This window comes from Sturnira hondurensis, unplaced genomic scaffold (assembly GCF_014824575.4).
Source record: "Sturnira hondurensis isolate 20B ecotype Veracruz unplaced genomic scaffold, ASM1482457v3 Scaffold0022464, whole genome shotgun sequence".
In the NCBI taxonomy this organism is placed as follows: Eukaryota; Metazoa; Chordata; class Mammalia; order Chiroptera; family Phyllostomidae; genus Sturnira; species Sturnira hondurensis.
In genome coordinates, this window is record NW_028095095.1 from 2,123,165 (window position 1) to 2,140,362 (window position 17,198).

General features: G+C 50.1%; 2 non-coding genes and 1 pseudogene across 2 annotated transcripts; all 3 read left to right on the plus strand.

Moving 5' to 3' along the window:
• Positions 1-6,714: 6,714 nt before the first annotated feature.
• LOC118979507 (uncharacterized) lies at positions 6,715-6,808 on the plus strand (annotated as a pseudogene).
• An 8,980-nt stretch (positions 6,809-15,788) lies between these two features.
• On the plus strand, positions 15,789-15,860 carry TRNAC-GCA (transfer RNA cysteine (anticodon GCA)). The gene has a single exon. It is a non-coding gene; the product is annotated as a tRNA-Cys (tRNA).
• Positions 15,861-16,730: 870 nt separating this feature from the next.
• On the plus strand, positions 16,731-16,802 carry TRNAC-GCA (transfer RNA cysteine (anticodon GCA)). Its single transcript has one exon. It is a non-coding gene; the product is annotated as a tRNA-Cys (tRNA).
• The last annotated feature ends 396 nt before the right edge of the window (positions 16,803-17,198 follow it).

Sequence of the window (17,198 nt, forward strand, 5' to 3'; positions counted from 1 at the left end):
GCCGCCACCATCCACCGCCTCCTGCTCCGCCCCGATGCGTAGGCCCCGCCCCAGTGCACGCTGGGACTCGCGGCCGGGCAACGCCCTGCCCCAAAGCGCCCCCTGCGGCCGGGAGGAACGAACGCCGCAGGCGTTGTGAGTACCTGCGTTGGAGCCCGTCCCGCTGCCAGGTTAGCAGCCACCTACCTGAGTCGGACCCTCACACTCTTTGGGGCTCAAGGGTGGCAGACAGAGAGAGAGGCGAGTTGAAAGAGTTGAAGGGGTACAGAGACCGAGGCGGCAATGCAGTCGGCTGGAAATGGATGGCCAAGGGACAGGGACGGAGACACTTCACTGAGACGGAGACATAGAGGCAGTGCAGGGGTTTGGTTCCTCCCAAAGCCGACCCCAGTCATCTGCGAGGTGACCGCAGCTTTAGACTTTGAGGGAGATGAGGGAATCAAGGGGCACTGATAGGCAGGCCCCCTGTGTGGACAGTTGGGAGTCCATCTGGAGGAGCATTCTTGAGTGTGCAGACCACCCCTCAGAATTGTCCCAGTGAAGACAAGGAACTCAGTGGTTATCCTCAGAAGGTCTTGCACACCTGACATCACTGATCCCATGGACCTAAATGAGGAGCGTGAGTCATGGTCTACAAAATCCAAGTAGTGGTCTTCCAACGTAAACATGAAATAGATCTCAAGTTCACTTTCACTCTTCAGTCATTGTGGTTGCACTGCCTGGGCATTTGTAATTGCTATTCCTGCCTGAAAGGTTTTGTTTTAAAAATTCCACGCCCTGGCTGGTGTAGCTCAGTGGATTGAGCGCGGGCCTGCGAACCAGACGATCGTGGTTCAATTACCAGTCAGGGCACATGCCTGGGTTGCAGGCCAGTTCCCCGCAGGGGCCAGTTCCCAGCAGGGGATGCACGAGAGGCAACCATACATTGATGTTTCTCTTCCTCTCTCCTTCCCTTCCCCTCTAAAAATAAATAAATAAAATATATATAAAAAAAATTCCATATGGCCCTGATCAGTGTGGCTCAGGTGGTTGGGCATCATCCCACAAAACTGACAGTCGGGGGTTTGATTCCCAGTCAGGGCACATGCCTGGGTTAGGGGTTCCGTACCCCTGCTGAGGCATGTACAAGAGGCAACCAATTGGCATCGATGTTTCTCTCCCACCCTTACCCTCTTTAAAAATAAATAAAATCTTTAAAAAATTACAGATATACATAGCCCTGGCTGGTGTGGCTCAGTGGATTGAGTGCCAGCCTGTGAATCAAAGGGTCACCGGTTTGATTCCCAGTCAAGGCACACGCCTGGGTTGCAGGCCAGGTCCCTAGTAAGGGGCGCATGAGAGGCAACCACACACTGATGTTTCCCACTCTTTCTCCCTCCCTTCCCATCTAAAAATAAATAAAACCTTTAAAAATAAAAATTAAGAGATATACATAAAAGAAAGCAAATTTTAAGACAAGTAAAAGCTGCCCATAATTCTGCCAATCTAAGTGCTCTAATTTTTTCACATAACTCCCAGTCTCTGTTACAGGAACAGTCTCCTCCCTCCAGCCTCTCCACTCGCTAGATCAAATGTTCATAGGAAAAAAAAAATGTTCTGCAGTTTCAGTTCACACAAGATCACCTGGGAAGGCTGTCAACTCACCACCTCTGGGGAGGGTCCCCCTGGTCTGCATTTTTAACGTGTACACCAGGCAAAGGCAGAGTTGTCCTGAGGTACGGGGATAAGAGGCCAGCCAGCACTGACATCTGGCCCATACACCTGGGCACAGGCCAGAGCAAAGTGTCATTTCCTTTGCACAAAGGCACCATCGACTCGGCAAGAGGCTTGCACCTACAGGAACACACCAACCAGAGGCACCGCTGCTTGCTGTTCGATACTGTGATTCATTCGTGGGGCACCCTTAATCCCAGCTGACTGATTCAGGTAACTGACCACAGGTTGTGCTACAAAGACAGAACATTTACGTGGGCCCTGAAGATCCCTAAGGAAGGAAACCTTTGTGTTTCTGTAGGAATCATGTTAAAGATGGACAGTCCACCAGGCAGACGAAGGTTTGCTGGGACAGGCTGGAGAACTGCCTTGTGACAGAGTAGGCCATGGAACAAAAACGGGAGCGCTGTTGTGGACTGACAGTATTTTTTCCCTCCGTGTTTAACTCAGGATCCCAACATTAAGGTGTTTCTTGGGGAACTGATACACTGCTGGACACACCGAGAGGTTAGGGGTGCACCGCTGCTTGTTACTCACAATGGCCGATTGTTAGGTGATTTAGAGTAATCCAGGAGGAAGTAACACCTATGTGGCCATCATTTTAACAAATTCGATGGTAAATGACATTTACTCTGAATGATGTAGAGAAATTCCCCCAAGACACAGTTGCCCTCTTACCATTTGAGAGAAAATGGAAATTTACCATGAAAGAAAAACGGAAAACTCCCATCAAACAACGCCGCCTGCTAAGGGAGAGCACACTGTTTGGGGGAAACAGTTCCATCTGTTACATTTGTTCAGAGGCTGCAGTTCAGAATGTAATGAAGGAATTGACCATGCTCTTGGATGACACATCAGTGGATGAAATAGCAGAACAGAATAAAACGTTCCTTCCACGACTGGCAGACCTTGCCCATGGTGATTACAGAGAGCAGATGACTGTCTGCTGGGATTATCTGGAACTTTTTTGAAGGAGGCATCACACCCTGCCTACTATGCGCCTGACCCATGTGTGTGAAGCTAGGCTTCTGTGAATTCTTCATCCTGCCTCAGCCAGAGCCAACAGATCTGCAGGCCCACCTAACAGCCGCCACTGCTCACTGCCTGTGTGGCTTGACCTAGAGGCTAATGGGCTTTTCCCTGTATGTGTTCTGCCTGTGTCCTGTGCTCGGCAGCAACATGGGTGTTCAGCGCCCCCATGTACGTGAAGCTCCTTCCACACTCACCATAATAAAAAGGCCTCTCCCCTCTGTGATGGTGCAGATGAGTCTTCAAAGTTCTCTTCTGGAGGAAGCCTTTGCCACATTCGGGACACCCAAAGGCCTTCTGCCCACTGTGCATGTGCAAATGGACCTTCAAACTCCCCCTGAGGCAGCAGCTCTTGTCGCACTCTGGACACTGGAAGGGCTTCTCACCACTGTGAACTCGAGTGTGTTCTGTGAGCCTGTACTGCTGAGTGAAACTTTTGCTACACTTCACACAAGAGAACGGTTTTCGGCCACTGTGCTGGAGCAGGTGGCTCTTCAAGTTTCCTTTGAGATGGAAATCCTTACCGCACGCGGGACAGTGGAAGGGCTTCTCCCCACTGTGGATTCTCGCGTGCTCGGCGAGCTGCGACTGCTGAGTGTAGGCCCTGCTGCACTCACTGCAGGCGAACGGCCTCGACCCCCGTGCCCCCGCTGGTGCAACTTCATGGAGGCCTTCCAGAGGAAGCTCTTGTCACACTCAGGACAGCAGAACGGCTCCTCCCCACCATGGAGCCTCCCGTGCTCGGCAAGGTGAGAGTGTCAGCGGAAGCTCTGGCTGCACTCGGCACCGGGGAATGGCTTTTCCGGGGCATGGACCTTGAGGTGCTCCGTGAGCCTGGACTGCCGAGCAAAGGTCTTTCCGTACTCGGCACAAGAGAATTCCTCTTGTCTTTTGTGAATGCAGCTGTGGTGGGCAAGCTTGGAGGGCTGGGTGAACCTCTTGCCACACTCAGCACAGGAGAATGGCTTCTCCTCACTGTGGAGACGCTGGTGGGCCTTCGTGGCATTCTTCCGGGAGAAGGCCCTCCCGCACTCTGGACACTGGAAGGGCCTCTCCCCTCTGTGCAAACACTGGTGCTTCTTCCAAGTGGCTTTTCACAGAAAGGTCTTGGCACATGCAGGGCACTGGAAGGGCCACCGCCCCCGTGCCAACAGCCTGATGAGTGATGAGGCTGCACCTCCCCTGGTAGTTGCTCTCGCCCTCGCCACAAGGGAAGCACTGCTTCTCACCCAGGCTCATCCGGCCCATGGGAGGTCGGCGTTCCTTCTGGCCTTGCTCTTGTGCTGTGGAAGTTTGCAGGGCTGGCTCTTGGCATGGCTCCTTCTGTGCTTTACCAAGTCTCTCTTGACGTGGAAGAGCTTCCTGTAGACAAAGCAGGAATAGGATCTTGGCCCCAGTGGAACTTCCAGGTGACTTGGAGGACCCCCTGCCCGATGCCCCGGGTCCACCTCTTCCTGGGGAGATGCCATGACCTTGGGGTTTGCACGCAGAGTCTCTATTCTCAGGCAACGGTTTGAGGCAGCTCCTTGACCCCATGAAGCTGTAGCTCCCCCTGCTGATGAGAGAGCACATGAGACCTGGGTCCGGACACTGTTTACATGGCATTCCTCTCCTTTTGCCCTGAGAGTTCCTCCGTAAACTGGAGAGAAAAAAAGAAGAGCCACCTGCATCGGCGATGTGCCTGCACTATGGTGGCCTCCAAGGACAATCTTCACATCGCCACCAGCGTGGGAAAGGGGACCTCTCCGATCCCTTTCCAAATCTGTCCGCAGTAGGTAAATTATATATAAGTTTAACATTGATACCCAAATCCTCTCATGATAGGTTAAGAAATGGCTTCACATGGGGAAAAAAATGGCAGGCAAATTTGTCTCGTGAAGCTGAGGACGGCCCTCAGAGGGCGAGCAGAATTTGTTTCTCTTAGAATCTAACTGTTCCATTGTAACAGTTGCTTCAGTCTGTGAAATAAACAGCAAACTAGGAAGGCTTCAGGTCCTGTTATTTTTTTTTATTTTAGACACATTATGGATTTGTCATGAATAACAGTCTATTTCTTATCGGTGGACACATAACCAGCAAAAGAGCCGGAGGGAAGGAGCCCAGGTCGGAAATGGCTGCACTCAGATCCCCGTGCTGTCCCCCACAGGGACCGTGCCGCCTTACGTTCCCACCAGCGGTGCACGGCCACTCCCGTCCCTCCATACCTGCTCCGCCACAGCATGGGGGCGGGAACAGTGCCACTGCATGTCAGGTGGCACTCCTGCCCCCTCCAGCACAGACCTCATGAAAAGTTTTCTGGAAGCCACACGAACAGGAACTGTAGTTCTGAACATCAAAATGGCAATGTACTGAACTCACAAAGACACTGTGCAAAGAGTTCCCTTTTCCACGAACCCCTGAATGATAAGGACACCGATATAAGCACAGTCACTAATGTTCCCCAAGTAAAGGCCACGGTGACAAGAGAGGAGGGAGCCAAGCCAGCATCTCACTGTCACCACTGCATGTGGGAAGGACAATTCCGACACTCACCTCGGCTGCTGGGCCTCAGAACTGCCTTTTCTCCCAGGTCCTGCTGAACCGGGTCACGGGGGCTCTCTTTTTTAAACCTCTTAACCTGCAGCGAACCCCACCTATCAGGAAGGGCAGGCCTGCCCCCAGAGAAGAACTCTGATCGCTCTCCTTGGCCGCCCTCACGGAAACTCAGGCTGTTTCCAACCTGAGGGTGGCACTGTTTACGGAGGCCCTCCACTGCTTCTGCCTGGGTGGTGACAGAAGCTCGCCTGACCTGTCCCCTTGCTCCCTATTTCCCCCCCGGGGGGCATCGGAGCAGAGTAACTACTGGGTGAGCACGACCCGGCACGAAGCAGACGTTTCCACTTAGGAAGGGCCACCAAAGTGGTTCCTTGGTGCTCAAAAGCCTTTCCAGGCCTCTCCCCTTCTCTAGGATGAAGTCAAACCCTCCCTTGGTGTTCATGGCCTCAGAGAATCGGACACCGATTTATCCCCCGCCCCCAGCTCCTGTAGGGAAACGTTCAGCTATATGCAGTGTCTCCCATTTCCTGCATATCGCAGGCCTGCTCCCACCTCCGGGCCTCAGCTCATCAGGAATCACACCCGCCGAGTCTCTCTGCCCGGCCAAACCTGCCCACTCTACGCTATGTAAACCCTAGTTCCTCCACAAATCCTCCTGGGACGCTGCTCGCTCCCCTCTGCTCTTTGGCCTCTAAATCCCGAGAGCTCTTACTATCATGGCCACGTACTACTTCACTAAACTGTATGCAGCCTATTTTGGAGCTGACTAACTTAACTGCCACGTCAAAGGTCACTAAGACAATAAACTCCTAGAGAGGAAGACGGTGTACAGAATAGACTATATCCCCCTGCCTGGCCTACGTTGTACATTGCGTAGTCCTACAGCAGGGGAGGGGCTTAGTACAGGTTAGATGAATGAGTGGGCGATGGTGGCGATGAAATGCAGCCCTTGGGAACTCTCTGCCCTCTGGCTGGAGCCTGCACACTCTCCCCGGGTCCGAAGCCCCTCTTCTTCCCCGAGTCCTTCCCTCCCAGGGACTTAGGAGACGTCCGTTTAGCAAAGCACTGACGTACTCTAAAAAAATGACATATTCCCTTCACTGTGCCTAATGTTAAGATGTCTCAGATGTTTTCCTCATGATGCTAGGAATTCAAAAAAGTAATCCTTCAAAAGGAATTTTTTTCAAAAGCCCTGAGTTCTAAAAATCTGTACAATGAAAAAAATGTACCGTACAAAATTGGAAGGTGAGTTTCATTTCGGCAGGTTTTCCGCAGGACTCAGCAAATGGATCCTGCACTTGCTCTCTCCAGGCAACTCCCATCTCCTTTTGGGGCTGTAATTTTTGAAAAATCAAATAAACACAACTTCCCTCTTTATAAAAATACTACGTTCTTTTCCTTAAAGATTTTATTTATTTATTCTTTTTAGAAACAGGAAAGACTATACTTTCAGGGATCATTTCTATAGTTCGTTACTAGAAACAGGAGCAGGAAGAAAGGAGAAAAACACATTGATGTTTGGGAGAAATGTCAATTGGTTGCCTCTCTCAGGCCTCTAACCCCTAATAGGGACCTGGCCCGCAACCCAGGCATGTGCCCCGACTGGGAATCGAACCGGCGATCTCTTGGTTCATAGACTGGTGCTCGACCCACTTAGCCACACCAGCCAGCGCTAAAAAGTAATATATTCTCATACAAGGTGTGGCAAACATAGGTTTACAGTCATGAGTGTGCAAAACAGTTTATTCTTGTAGTATTATTTCATTATTGTATTATTTTCCATAAGAACAGCTATAACCCCACTTGTGTCCCCCTCTGTATATGCTACACACTTGACTAAAAAATATATATAACATTATCCAAAAAACAGTATTTCTTATTCGCCATGTCCTGCTGACTATCCAGAAAGATCCGGGAGACAAGGACAGGAAAGCGAAGTGAGTCACAACCCTGCGGCCAACACACTCACCCAAACACGGTGACTCTCCAGTATTCTTCAGGTCCGACTGCTCATCAGTGGAACAGCCAGGTGTCCCCCCTGCCTGCCCTAAGCAGCCCCGGTCTCCGACTGACACCATCCTCCCTTGTTCCATCCAGGTGATCAAGTCTGGCTTGGAAAAGACACACCCTGCAGAGAGAGGCCGCACCGACTCAGTCTGGGCTTTCCAAGTACTGAACTAAAAACGATTTTCACAGTTGACTTTGACTCCTGGAAACACGAGAGCCAAGTGAGGTTAAAAATAAGGAGATCCTTATGGGAAGTCCGGCACAGGGCCCACAGTCCATAATATCATAACAACCAGGTCTGGGTCAGAGGCTACTAGACGCCCCAGGGTGGCCCCTTCATAAGGTATCCAACTGTCTGCACGTCAGCAACGAATACTGTATGTCAACCGTAACTGGGAAATAAGTTAATTTTTTAAAAGTTGAAGGGGGGGAATAAAACAACTGTAATGGTATAATCAATAAAATATATTTAAAAAAAAAAGTTGAGTGAGAGATCAATAACTAAAAAAAAAAAAAAACACCTGAAATTACATGAATGGCAATACAACCTACTAAGACTGTTTAGTTTGAATGATGTCTGCAGTGTTTTACAAAATTAAAGGAAACAGGAAAGTGAGGGATGATCATGACTTTGAAAGGACTCACAGATCTAGGGAAAAGGTCATTGGAAGAGATTATTAGGAGAACGATGAGGAGAATAAACAGCAGAGCCACAGCGGTCAAGGAGGGAGCCCAGATTGCTGAACTTTCCTGAGTAAACTCTTCACATCCAAGGACACTAACTACCGAGGTGCCAGCATTCTTGATCAGTGAAGACACTGTGAAATGGTCAAGTGACAGCGATTATGACAGCAATGTGTCAAGTGACAAAGGGCCGGAAGGGAAGAAGGCTTCTTATAAAGCGGAGGGGCGACATCAGAAGGTGCAGCAGGTGCCCTGCTGTGGTGCAGCCCTGGGCACAGCACTTCTCAGGGAGAACCGCGGGCCCCCAGCACAGATGCAGAGGCAGCTCTTGCCCAGGTGCAGAGCGGGATGCCTGGGCCTGGGCTGCTAACTCTCCATATTGCAAATACTACCGCCTGATCATTTGCAAATACTACTGCCTGATCATTTGCAAATACTACCTCCTGATTTTCAAAATGCAGGAAAATCAGACTGGATTTTCCAAGCCCAAGGACACTCACTAGTTGTGGTAACTCGAAACACCACCGATCAGCACAGGGCTCTAGTTTTCCCTAACCTACTGGCATCGATCTCCAGAGCCTGACCTCTAAATGCTGGGGTGTCCTGGGCTCTGTGCTAACTACACATTCCTCCTAGATGATCCCCACGAGTCCCCAGGCTGGGAATGGGACACGGGATTCAGAGAATGAGGAAGACTGAGGGGTGGAGACACTGCTGGATAAAAAAGGGACAAGTGAACTATTCCCAGGGCTTTTTAGGAACTTAAGGAGACACTGTGAACGTAACTGGGCATGGTACCACGTTCATCCAGCCAGTAGCTGATAAAGGGAGGGAAGCCTGTTTTATTAGGTCAGTTCCCAAGAAGTGATTCCTTAGAAGCCCATCTCACTCAGGGAATCCAGGGTCTCATAACTGGTCTTCATCACTTGTTGATACATTTCCTTCTGCCACTTCGCCAGGAGCTCCCACTCTTGCTTTGAAAAATACAAGGCCACGTCCTCAAATGTCATGGTTACCTGGAATCACGGAGCACATATAAATACATGCTCCCCTTAAGGCTATTTTGTTTTTCAACACCCACGCCTTTCAGAGAGAGGAAGAAACTATGGGAAGGTAGCTGTCTCTGGATGGTGCCGTGACGACACAATAAGGGGTCACAGATGTCTCTCGGAAGCAAGTGAAGTGAACGAATTAATGAACAGCAGGTCTTTGAGCGCATGCACCATCTAATGGGAGGACCCACACTTACCAGCAACCAATCACTGTTACGTAAGGGGGTGCCGATGTTGCTAGACGTGGACTCACTGAAGTCACAGAGACGGTGCAGAAGGGTTCCCGATACCCCTCACCCAGCTTACCCCAATGGTCAGATGGTACATCATCACAGTACAGTATCCAAGTCATGAACCTGACATTGGTGCAGCGTGTGCATAATTCTAGGAAATGTCATCACCACATGTGCTGATGTCCCTCTTCTGTACTTGGCGTCTTCACCCTCTTAACAGTCCTTTCTCAGAGCAAAAGTTTTTAATTTTGATGACATCCAATTTATCATTATTTTCTTTTATAGATCGTGCTTTTGGTGCCGCTTTTTAAAAAAACAATGGTTTCTCAGCTTTTATTATTTTAAACTTCACACAGGAGAAAATCGATCCAAGTTTAAGAAAGAAAGAAGGAATGGGCTATAGACTTTAGTGTTTTCAAAATTCAAAGGGTATTGCAAATAACAGAACCTTCAAACAAACCTTCACATATAAAAAACGACCTTCACAATTCCCACTTTCAAGGTAAAATCAATAAACAAAGGTTTTCACCTACCCGAATAGATTTTTTCAGCCAATTTATGCACAACATGCTAAATAATCATCACTTTCAAACAAATACCAGCAAAAATAAGTTAAGTGGCTCGGAAAGAATTATTTTTCATCCCCCTTTCAGGCCATCAAAAGGCACAAAGCACAAGTAGAAGGAAGTAGTCAGAGGTGGAGAGAAGGGGGCAGATGCCTCCTCAAATTCTCATCCTATTTTAAGCTCAATCGTTAGCTTTGTTTACAAAGCTTCAAATTCCCCATTGAACTATTTTTCGTTATGCCAACAGGTGTCTGGTTGCCATGCATATTGGTGCTGACTCTGTTAGTTTGGCAGCTTTGATGTAATTTCTAAATTTTCTATCCAAGCCCGGGGAGCTAAGACACATGGGCAAAGTGCCCTGACTTAGTTAAATCAGACATCTGGAGGCCAATGGTGGGGAAGGAGCACAAAGGTTAGGAGAACAGTAACACTCAGTAGCATCCAGCAAAACAAATTTTTGTCTGGCACAAGAAAGCACTGCAAACAGCCATCGGCTCCTGTTGGTGCTATTTTTAAGAACTTTTCACCCAGCCCTAGGTCTTGAAGACTTTTTCCTATGTCATTGTCTATAGGCTTTATACCTTAACATTTTACATGGATGATGTGTTAGTTCATGAAAAAAAACTGGACATTCATATTTATTTCTTTCAAGATTTGATTTATTTTTAGAGGGAGGGGAAGGGAGAGAGGGAGAGAAACAACTCACTCACCCCCAACTGGGGGATCTGGGACACAACCCGGACATGTGCCCTGACTGGGAATGGAACTGGCCACCTGTCAGTTCATGGGTTAGCACTCAATCCACTGAGCCACACCAGCCAGGGCCTGGTGTTGTTTTTATAAGGTGGGCTTTCAAATAAATTCCTCTACCTTTTTCTTCATGTGCTTTCCTGCAAACATACTCACAATTAGCACTGAGCTGCTCTGGTGAAAAGTAAAATCAACCAGAAAATGCTCATTTCTCCTTGCCTATCACAAATAGTGGCCAAGAATCTCGCATAACCTGAACATTTTCTGTGGACTCCAACCTATACCCAAAAAACTACATTTATAGGAGGAAGTCTACTGAAGAGACACAGCTTGAAGGAATCCAAACAGAATTTGTATCTGCCAAGGGACGCTGGGGTGAGGAGTGAGCAATGGAAGAAAATGCATTGCATCACTGAAATTTTTACATATGAAGCCTCATGGGGTACAAGGAGAACTTTCATATTCAGGCAGGTTATACTGTACTTAACTGACGGTAGAGAAAGTTTCCTGTGTTAGGTTCAAGATATGCCTTTCAAACTCTAAAACCAGACTTCAATTTTTCCATTGAAACCCTAGGGTATTCTAGGTAAACGTGACTTAGGATAACCACCCAGACTGGTTTCAGATCCTCTGTCCTTTCCTAGGAAGAGGTCTCCATCCAGTCTTCCTTTTCACTTGTTCTCGTTCGTTGATGAAGACGCACTTCTCAGAGGCCACCTTCCTGACAGAGAAACCACGACGCGCAAAGAGCGATGAAGGGCAGGGACAGCGGGGGTCCTAAGCGTTGCTCCAGGTGCCCCTTCCTCCCAGGTGCAGTGCACGGGGTCCTGCACCCAAACCGCGCCTTCCTCGGTCGCCCTCCAGCTCCCTCCCTGTACCGGGACCACACTCCAGATCGCGCGAGGGACCGGAAACTAGGCAGGGCCCGCCACCTCCACGGTCGCTCCTACCGGACCCGGGTCTCCCATAGCCCGTCGCGGTCCCGACGGGCCACCATCCTGGACGCGGCAAAACAGAGAGAGAGCGCCCCCCATCGGAACCCCTCCAGCTCCGCCCCGGTGCGCAGGCCCCACCCCTGCGTGGCGCACACTGGGACTCGAGGCTGGCCTTGTTCCCCCCATCCCGCCCCCACAGCGCCCCCTGCGGCCGGGAGGAACGAACGCTGTCGGAGTTGCGAGTACCTGCGCCAGAGCTGGTCTGGCTGCCAGCGTAGCCGCCACCTGTCGAAAACGGAACCTCGCACTCTCTTGGAGACTCACGGGTGGCAGACAGAGACAGAGACTAATTGAAAGAGTTGGAGGGGAACGGAGACAGAGGTTGCAATGGATGGAGAGGGGACAGGGACGGGGACGCTTCACTGAGACGGAGACATGGAGGTAGTGTGGCGGATTGGTTCCTCCCAAAGCCGACCCCAGTCATCTGCGAGGTGACCCCAGGAATCAAGCCAGGTTGGTAAGACAATCAAGGGGCGTTAAAAGCAGGTCCCATGCGGGCAGTTGGAGGCCCACCCTGCTGGGGACTCTGAGTGTGCAGACCACCCCACAGAATTGTCTCTGCGAGGAGGCGGGTGTCTATTCAAAACCTGATTTTCATGGGTGAGGGCACTTCTGGCCAAGCTGATATTAGCTGTCTGTTATTATAGACAGCTATAATACCTCAATACCTCTCATCAGGCTGAGGTATTTCCTTCCCATTCCTATTCTGATGAGAGTTTTTATTGTGAGTGGGTGTTTCGTTTTTCAAAAGCTTTTTCTGTACCAATATATACTTTAATGTAGTTTCAACAAATGAATTGGAGTGGGAGGGGGACACAAACATTCAGTTTAATGCGACCTAGGGAAGGATTTCTTAAATGCAACCCCCCAAATCAAAACTTATATAAGACATAAATTTGAAGGGATCAAAATTTAAATTGTCATCAGGCAAAAAAAAATTCCTTAAACAAGAAACTGTGGCTTGAGAAACACATATGATAGAGAATGGACTTTACCAGAATATAGGTAAGATGAAAAATTTGCTGAGATCTGTTGCACAACAGTGTGAATTTGCTCAACATTCCTGAGTGTCCACTTAAAATAGTAAATTTTATGTTATGTTTTTAACCACAATTAAAAATGACAGAAGAGCTTATTTTATAACCAATAAATATGTGAAAAGAGCTTAACTTTGCTAGGGATTAGGGAAATGAAAATTAATTCAAGGCATAGAGAGGCACCATTTTCGCTCTCCTCTGAAAACTTAGGATACATTGAGATGTAACTAGATCAAGACTTAATAAGGAGAACCCTGGCTGGTGTGGCTAAGTGAATTGAGCACTGACTTATGAACCAAAGGGTTGCAGATTTGATTCCCAGTCAGGGCACATGCCTGGGTTGCAGGACAGTTCTCAGCAGGGGACTCATGAGAGGCAACCATACATTGATATTTCTCTCCCTCTCTCCTTTCCTTCCCCTCTAAAGATAAATAAATAAAATCTTAAAAAAAATAAAAAAAATGTGCCTACAATCCAAGAATTTCATTTCAGGGATGAAACTGAGGCAGAAGAGCATCAGGAGACATGTACAAATCTGTTCATTGTGGCATCATTTGCAAAACAACGAGAAACATTCCTAGTACGTCCATTCATAGTGCAATAGATAAATAAGACTTTTGCACTCCTATAATGTACCCAAATAAAGCAGTTAAAGGTAGTTTCAACTGAGAGCCCAAGGTGAAACAGGTACAGGCCTAATGTACCCAAATAAAGCAGTTAAAGGTAGTTTCAACTGAGAGCCCAAGGTGAAACAGGTACAGGCCCCCAAGGCAGGAGTGCAACAGAGCCTTGGGCACAACCCAAAGCCCCGTCTGGTGATCAGATTGCTCACCCACCCCCAGGTGTACAAGCGCCAGGTGGCTGGGCATCAGGAGACACACATTTCTGGCCAGACTGTGCTGTGAGGGCCACTCCTCAGTAGAGGAAGAATTGGGGTGTTCCCTCCCAACATTGAGCCCAGGGAAGGGGCTTCGTGGGGGCCACTAGAGGCCTGGGTCCCGAGTCCTGGGGCTGGGATCTGCGGTGAGGTGTGTCCAGCCCTGCGGATGGAGAGAGGCCAGGCCACTCTCTGGAATCAGCAGGTGTCACCCGAGTGGGTGGGAACGAAAGGCACACGAGGGTTTCCTGCGCCACACAGGAGAGAGGTGTCCTGGAGCAATTGCAAACTCCCTGCAAGAGGACAGGGTCCTGGACCCTAACAGAGGGAGTTGGGACACAGATCCCGGAAAGCCAGGAGAAGAATGCACGACCAGGCCGTGGAGCTGGTTGGGCGTCCCAGCAGAGGCCTCGATGCCCCGAGGCAGTGCCCCAGGAGCGACTCCAGACATCCCCCAGCCTGGAGAAAACGCGGCTGTCTCACCCAGGACTCACCCAGTGAGAGGTCTCCTAGTCTCCTCTCCTCTCCTCCTTCCCCTCCTTCTCCCCACCCAAACGCTAGCAATAGATGCCAGGTGGGGACAGGGAGACGAAGGACCACCTGCCAACCCTCCCACTTCTCAGGGAGGACAGAAGTCAAAGTCAGTTTCAGAGCACTGGTTATTGGCGGGGACCAGACACTGATGACGGAATTCAGACTGCCACCCCGGGGTTTTCTGTTACCTAAGAATGGTCATTAATGTCACCTGGGGAAGAGAAGAGTTTCAACGAGAAAAGTTGAAAGGGACAGCATGAGATGCAAACATGAGGTTGCTCTTCTTAGGACTTTGTGAGGATTCGGAAAAAACAAATCGCTCACATCTAGCAGGCAGAAGGTGACATGGCCCAGCCACTCCGGAAAATAGGGTGACAAATTCTTACCAAACCGAATGTACTCTCACCACACGTGATGGTTGGCTTTATGTGTTTCCTTGCCTGAGCCATGTGGTGCTCAGATTTTTGGTCCCACACTGCTCCGGGTGTGTGTGGGTGAGGGTCTTTGTGAATGAGATTAAGTGTGAGGAGGCCCCTGTGCCAAGGACACAGCCTCCTGCCTGCAGCCAGTGAGGAGGAGCCCTCCCTCCAGCAGCACGTGAGCGCCTGTTCAGAACCCAGACTGGCCCCGCAGCCCCAGGCCAACCCTCGGGTGAGCAGCCCCGCTGACAGCGCACCTGCCAGCTCCTGAGAGACCCTGAGCCAGAGCCGCCCCGCAAAGCCACCCCCAGATTCCGANCCTGAGCCACGTGGTGCTCAGATTTTTGGTCCCACACTGCTCCGGGTGTGTGTGGGTGAGGGTCTTTGTGAATGAGATTAAGTGTGAGGAGGCCCCTGTGCCAAGGACACAGCCTCCTGCCTGCAGCCAGTGAGGAGGAGCCCTCCCTCCAGCAGCACGTGAGCGCCTGTTCAGAACCCAGACTGGCCCCCCAGCCCCAGGCCAACCCTCGGGTGAGCGGCCCCGCTGACAGCGCACCTGCCAGCTCCTGAGAGACCCTGAGCCAGAGCCGCCCCGCAAAGCCACCCCCAGAATCCGAACCTCTCAGCCCGCAAGACAGAATGAAGATTTGTCATCCGAAGTTGCTAGGTTTTCGTTTAGTTTGTATCTAAGACAGAGTCCTTCTGCCATCAGTCCTGACACACCTGCCCTAGAACATCCCAAGCCTCTGGACCACATGGGGGAAGCACGAGGGAGACAGGGACTTGGTGGTGAGAGAAATCCCAAGAAACAGTCTAGAAAGTGAATGTCGTCGTGGATTGGAGGGGATGGCTAAAGAACATACAGGAAGCAGACGTGAGCAGTGAGGGCGGGACACACAGGACAGAAAGCTGAAGTCAGAGGTGAAGTTCAAATGCCCTAGAGATCTGAGTCTGTACCCCCTAGAGATACTCCCCAAGCTTGTGGGATTCGGAGGGGAGGTGGAGGAGTTCATCTTGGCCCCACACTGTGGACAACTTGAAAGTAGCCTCAACTGATAAACAGGCGAAGAACAGTCTAGTCCTTGCTCATGAATGAGCAACTCGCATCTGGGCTTCATCTTCTGCCTGATACACCAAGCAAATACACCAGGGTTCCATTTGCTGCCCCAGACGGAACCCTCAGTGACCTTTCAACTGGTGCTCAGAAGAGATGGCGCCTTTCTGGAAAAAGAATAATTGTGGCCTAAGAATTACAAGTACAGTTGGGCAGGACTAGCAACTCTGCTGAGTCAGAATCAACAGCCTGTGTGTGAGTGGAGGTGTGAAGTGTATTAATTACACATCATTGTTAATAAGAGGGGGTATAGCTCAGGGGTAGAGCATTTGACTGCAGATCAAGAGGTCCCCGGTTCAAATCCGGGTGCCCCCTCAGAGAGTTCCTTTTTCCTCCTAGAGCAGAACTGACAAAGTTCATTCTATGGAGAAGGTACTCTAGTCCCCCTTTATAGCCATCTCTTCTGAGATGGCACTGGGCACAGTGGTGAAGGCCAAAGACAAGACCAAATCCAGCCCCAATGCCTCCTTCTGGGGTCTGTTTCCTGGGACCCCAATGGGACCAACTTCAGTATCATCCATGGTCCAGTCCAGAGACAAAACCTGAGCCAGGATGTGATGTAAACTATCACTAACCAGCATGACCTATAGCTTCTGCAACAAAGTACCACAGTGTGGGTGACATAAACAACAGGAATGTAGTGTCTCACAGCCCTGGATGCCAGCGTCTGAAATCGAGGTGTCAGGCGGGCCGTGCTCTCTCCTAAGGCGCTAGAGGAGGACCCTTCCTGGCTTCCCTCTAGCTTCCCGTGTTTGTTGGTAACCCCTGGCCTTCCTCAACTTCCAGATGCATCACTGATGCTCTGTCTCTGCCTGCAGCCTGTGAGTCTCTTCTCCTCTTATGACACCCATCACGTTGGAGTAAAGACCCATACTATTTCATGTTAACAAATCCCACTACCTTAGATAGAGACAGGAAGAGAGAGAGCAATTTGTTCTTGAACTAGCAATGCATTCATTGGTTGATTCTTGCATATGACTGTCCCAAACCCCAGGGCTGGACAGTGGAGAGGCTGTGGAGCTGTGGGAGGAGGGAACCTGTGGCTTCTTCCAAAGTGAGGGGATGAGTTAGCAGTACAGCAGGTCTGGCGACTCAGCCAAGCCAGGCGGAAGGGGCATCTGGGGCAGAAGCTCTGGGTGTGGCTGTACAAGCAAAGGGTGCTCATCAGGCCCCACTGGCATGGCAGGGGGTATAGCTCAGGGGTAGAGCATTTGACTGCAGATCAAGAGGTCCCCAGTTCAAATCTGGGTGCCCCCTAGCATTTTAGTCTCTAAAGGTCTCAAAGAACTTCCAGTTTTCTCTCCTCTTGCTGAATCTGGTCTCTGAGTCCTCCTGCAAAGGGTGAAGAAGCAGGGGGACCCATCCCACCTAGCGCAGGGCTGCTCTGCTCAGGTGATGTGTTTGTCCGAGTCCTCTGATCTTCCCACTGTCCTCTCCCCTGGTCCCCTGCTCTCCAGCGTGAATGTGATCTCCTGGCTGAGGCTGCAGACCTGGCCTTCACTGTAGCCAGAGAGAAATCTGAGATCCCCTATAAAGGAACAAGAGTTGGACTGCTGGTCGGCTTCTCAGCAGTTGCCCAGGAAGCCAGAGATGGCGCAATGCTGCACCGCGTGTGTTGAGAAGAAACAAGAGTCAGCTCTGAATTCTATTCCC